Genomic DNA, 6,000 nt, shown 5'->3' with positions numbered 1-6,000 from the left:
ATGGTGAGAGTGGGAGAGAATGGAAAAGGACAAAAGAAGCACAAGCCAAAACAGAAAAGCAGTGCTCCTGGCCCACTGAGCACCCCATCCCTCTCTCTGCATGATGCGTATTCAGGCTTCAGGCTTCATGCTGCTTTGAGTGCCAGCTAGGGGAGACCAAAAGAAAAACGAGAGAAACTCACCATCAGTTCAGTAGTGCTAACTTTATGGTTTCCTTTTTCAAAATACTTGCTGTCATTTATTTTTTGCAGCTCCTCAAATCATGGATGTTAGTTGCATTTAGTAAGAGACATCCAAAGGCCAAATGTGCTTCTCGGCAAATTTTCCAGATTGGAACTCACTCCTTGCAATGTGAATTCACAGTCCCTCAATCAAAGGCTGCAGTTTCTTCCCCCATTAGAATGGGGTTCCAGGTCTGAGTCTAGACCTTAAAAGGCCTAATGAGATTCTGGCAGGTCTCTTGGATCCCCACCATTGTCATGACAACAAGTCCTGGAGGATGAAGACCCACCTTGTATAGAGCTGATTCATCCTAGTCCAGGCTACCCTGACCTAGTCACCTGGTATTCCACTGATGGGTTAGCTGGAGCCTGGGTAGTCATCAGCTGAGTCTGACTCAGATCAGAACAGCCCAGCTGACCAGAGAGTTAATGAGGATTAATAAATGATTGCTGTTTTAAACCACTATGCTTTGGGATGTTTGTTATACAGAGAGAGAGAGGAATAGTACAGAGAGAGAGAGGAAGAGATAGATAGGGGAAATACATAGAAAGTTAATATATATAAAGAGAGAAAGAAAGACATTATTTATTATATCAAGCATATCCATATATTAAATAGATGTATAACAGTGTAGTTTGGAGATAACTTCTGAGTGGATATCTGGGCAAAATTCAACAACAATAAAAGGTTCAGGAGACACTGACCAGGGAAGATTGTAAGACAATGGTTGCTGGCATGAGAGCATGACTGCCGGTTTTATCTCTGCACTAGGAACTCTCTCACTAACTGAATATAGGCATTTGTCAAAATATGAAGGGTAAATTATTTGTACCAAAGTCCAAACTAACTGCATTTGAAAAATCTGCATAAGCTTGTCAGTAAAGAGATGCAGAAGGAAGAACGGTGGATAATAGTTCTTGGTCTAGATGAATATTTTTAGATGGACATATATGAAATCCCTTTTGACAAACTAGTGCAAAAGGTAGCTCCTGTTATACCGGATTTCCTCTGACAAGAAATAAAATAAAACTTTAGTTTACACTTGGCATTGTGTTAACCTAAATCTCTCAAGGATTAAACCTACGTACCTCTCATTTTATATTCTAACCATGTGTACTGTAATGCAGAAGAAATCATGTGTTACTGCAATCAAACGCAGTACTTTTTCTCCTTCCCCTTCCCTACCATCTAGGATCTTCAGGAGAAGCAGAAGAAAAGCAGGATAGTGAAAAACCACTTTTAGGACAATGAGAACTCTTTTGTTAAAGTAAGTCTTTGAAAATGAAACTATATGACAAAGTAGTTAAATACGGAGCCTTTCTTTGAGTAGATTCAAAGTAAAATTTCAGGAATATGACTCTGATTTTATAAGGTGAGATTTTTTTTTTAACCTTTTCCTTTTAGGTATAAATTTGTGAAACATGAGAATCACCCCAGAGTCCCAAATTTCCAAATAATGATGACTTAGTTCACTCTCATTTATGTAGCCAGAATGTCTCTGTGTCAGACATGGTTTAACTACAAACCCTAACTTCTGCAGGCAGTGAGGGCAGCAGTCCTGGGAGATGGTACTGTCCTTGTCTCCACTTACATGGAGAGGCCTCAGGTGAGGCCGAGGGTGAGTGACTGGTCCAGGGTCCCACAGCTGACAGAGGCAGAGCCAGGACTCAGGCGCCCTGTCTGTACCAGGACCCATGCTGGTCCGGCACCAGTGGATGTCTCTGGAGCACACTGGAGCTTCTGCGATGACAGACATGGTCCAGCGCAGCAGTGCAGCTCCATGTGCCTCCAAGGCGAGGAACATTCATGTTCAGTCCCTCACGTCACCAAGGAAACATTTCAAGCTCAGAAATACAAGCAAATAAACATATGAGCAGTTGTAATAGTGGTGACTCTGCATAATTATTTAACCATAGAAGGGAAAAGATAGTAGATCTTAAAACTTCATGTCGCTGAGCCACCAGGGAAGACCAGGCACCATTTATGCTGCTAAGTCACTTCAGTCGTGTCCGACTCTGTGCGACCCCATAGACGGCAGCCCACCAGGCTCCGACGTCCCTGGGATTCTCCAGGCAAGAACACTGGAGTGGGTTGCCATTTCCTTCTCCAATGCAGGAAAGTGGAAAGTGAAAGTGAAGTCGCTCAGTCGTGCCCGACTCTTAGCGACCCCATGGACTGCAGCCCACCAGGCTCCTTCGTCCATGGGACTTTCCAGGCAAGAGTACTGGAGTGGGATGCCACTGACTTCTCCGGCACCATTTATAAATGTATACAAATATGGAATCATTATGCTGATAACTGAGACTTACGTAATGTTTCATGTCAATTATAGCCCCACTGAAAGCTAATAAAATCTTTTCTAAAAGAAAGGGAAAGCAGAGGACTGGATGGAGTAGCTGGGCGGCTGATATAGGGACAGGCAGGCCAGCAGAGGCAGCCACAGTCACAGCAGAGACTCTGCCCTGAATCTGTGGTTCTCAACGAACTTGGGCCTCTTTTTACACAACAGTGTTCAGACATAAAGCAAAAATGTGGGCATGTGAAGAGTAGATCCTTTTCTAAAATGCTTTAAAATAAATTTTTGGGTGGCCTAAATCATATAGACACTTTAGTGTCTATTTCATGGGGCATGAAATAATAGACTTTGTTATAAAAAAAAACACAAAGTAACATGCAATATTTAGCCTTTTCATGATACATCTCAAATAATTTTTGTGTTCTTTCTTTTTCTGCATGAAAAACCTTCATTGAAAGTCACTAAAGGGAAAAAAAAGACTGGAAATTGGTTATTCTTTTTGAAAACTGAAATGGTGACATCTATTGCTGATGTTATTCAGGGGTTAATAAAGGTTTTATTGATTGTAGTACCTCACAGACATGGCACCATAGATTTAGTTGCCTGCCTGTGGGCTGATAAGATTGTGTCATGATCCACCCTGTATTCCATGAGCCTGAGTCTGATCTCTTAAAGAAAAGCTGGGAAAAAGACCTGTGCTGTGTTTCTAATCAAAAGACCTCTTAATATATTAGAGTAGCATTTCTTTGTAAGCAAAATCTCTTTTTATTTTTAATTTTATTTTGATTTGCAGAATGGAAGATATTTTTTCCTTTTGTGTCTTGGACTTCTTTTTAATATCTTTTTTAACACCCTACCTTTCTATTGTGTTTTAAACTCATGCGCATTTGTACAATTGTAAAAAGTAAGAAAACAGAATATGTCGGGAGTTCCCTGATGGTCCTGTGGCTAGGACTCAGGACTTTCACTGCAGCCAAAAACTAAAACAAAATAAAAAACCCTGAACCTATCAAAACGATTAGTTTCATTCCTGATTTGCATTATGTATTTGGGCCTACAGTGTTGAATTATAATAGGAAAGCAAGATGGATTGTGAATACGTAAAAAAGTACCAAGCTATTATGTAGCATGAAATGTTTCTCTCTTAGACATATCTTCTAAACCACTCCGAGTACTCTTACTTTGAATCCATTCTATGAAACCATTGCCATCATTTTTCCTTATGTTTAGCTAGTTTGAACTAAAATTAACTCATACTGTGATCTGATTTTGTTAAGCAGGAATTTTCAATGCAATGCTTCACGGGAAGGCAGCATATCTGTCAGTTTCTCTTCATTACTCACTTGTGTCATTTAAGAAAAATTCAACTCTGTGTGATGAAAATGGTGTTGGTTTGGGTGCAAACTAGCCATTAGTGTGGATCTAATCAACTCCACCCATGCTTGGTTTAAGAATGAGTGACAGGACAGAAGTGCAGCTGGAGGCTCCCTGGGAGTCTGGATCCTAAGCAGGGGAGCCCCTTACATGGAGTACTTGGGGGAGGGGAGCACTAGAGTCTGGCCTTGAACTAAAACCTCAGGGATTCATTGGCGTCATCACAATGAGCACGTCCTGCGTCAGGAGTGGACTTGCATCTACAGCACGACCACAGATGGGGCCTGAGCCGGACGTCAGGATGTGACTTTAACCTGAGAAGGAGCTCTCTCCTGACACACTGGCTGTACCAGTTAGATGCGGCCAGTCCTCCTAGGAGGGCAAGGCTCCCCCAGATGTTGGCTTTCAGAGCAGAGACCGAGAGGAAAGAAGGATGTGACTTGAATGTGCCCTGAGGCCAGACTGTCAGAGCTGAAGCTGTGACCCCAGCAGTGGAGCCCTGCTTTCCTGTGGGACTGGACCCTGGACCTGCTGGATGGGGAGGGGGTGGGACACCTGCTCTTCATGCTCATGTATCTGAGCAGCCCTCTGCTATTCACCTGTCACATTGTCATCTGATGTCAGTGCCCCTAGTAAGCCTTGCTCAGGTTAATTCTGAGGTCATTTTGTCCTTTTAGGAGAACTTAATATGACTCAGTATATGGTGTTCAATTGCACAGGTGAACCCAGGGCCTCCATATGTCGGTTCTCATGAGGGAAAAGGCACACTATTGTTGTTGTTGTTGAAAAAGCACACAGTTGTCACTGTTGCATACACCTGGTGTACACATGGCGGTCTGTCCATGTCACTGGGTTCAGGGATCAGGTTTTGTGTTCCTCATCTATGCTGAGAAAATGGAATCAAGAAGTAGCAGCCTCAGTAAGTCAAGACCATGGAAGAACCCAGGTGGCTGGTAAAGTCAGGGATGATCTTAGTGGTGCAAGAAGTCCCGTCTGCTCTTTCCTCCAGAACAGGGTCCTGAGCATGGACAGAAAAGCAGCCACTGAACATCCTGGACATAAGGTTCCCAGCTCACACAGGAGTTGCTTGCAGGAAGTCGGCTGTGGTTTAACTGTTCTCATTTCCTTGTGACACCCCAGCTACCCCTTGCACAGCCTCAACCAGTAGAGGCCAGTTTGACTTTGAGCATTTTCCACGAATCAACCACATTTGACAGAGCACGTAAACACAAAAACCCTGAGAAAATGAAACCCCATCAGCCACACCAGCGCCTTCCTGCTGTCACTCAGACTGTCACCCCATCCCCAAGGCCCTTCCCTCTCTGCACCTCCCAGGCCAGGGCAGCCCAGGGAAAGTTGGGGCAGGAGGTTGCTGAGAAGTTGGAAACCACAAGAGATACTGCCCAGCAAGGCCCTAGCTGTGGAATCAGCTGCACAAAACTTTCAGTGATTTGCAAATTTCCCTTCTTGCCTCCTACATTTAATACACTGATTCTTCACAATGAAGAAATAATTCCACATTTCTAAGACCAGTTCAGTTCAATTCAGTTGCTCAGTCGTGTCCGACTCTTTGTGATGCCATGGACTGCAGCACACCAGGCCTCCCTGTCCATCACCAACTCCCAGAGTTTACTCAAACTCATGTCCATTGAGTCAGTGATGCCATCCAACCATCTCATTCTATGTCGTCCCCTTCTCCTCCTGCCCTCAATCTTTCCCAGCATCAGGGTCTGCCGGGGTCCAGCCCCGGTGGATCCAGGGAATTCGAAGGGTGGACTGAGTCGGCGAGGAAAGACTTATTTATTTATTAATATAAGATTAGATTAAGAAACAATAGTGTAGTAGGAAGATTAAGTGGAGGAAGAGGACTGAATAGCTTGGATTACACGGAAGACCAATAAAATTCCAGACAAGGAATTTGCACCATCTAGGTTGGGCCACCGGCGCTCGCTTGAATATCTAAGGGTGCCTCTCCTTAGGCTCCCTTTCGCGCGGGTCTTAACAGCCGGGGCAAGTAAGTAGACTTGGCGAGCCTCCGCGCCCCAGATGGAAATTCAGCCTGAAATTAAAGTAAAGAGGAGGGAAAAAGAGAGAGAGACACGGGGGAA

This window comes from Oryx dammah, unplaced genomic scaffold (assembly GCF_014754425.2).
Source record: "Oryx dammah isolate SB20612 unplaced genomic scaffold, SCBI_Odam_1.1 HiC_scaffold_18, whole genome shotgun sequence".
In the NCBI taxonomy this organism is placed as follows: domain Eukaryota; kingdom Metazoa; phylum Chordata; class Mammalia; order Artiodactyla; family Bovidae; genus Oryx; species Oryx dammah.
The sequence above is the reverse complement of the archived record's forward strand: the minus strand, read 5'-3'. Positions refer to the sequence as shown.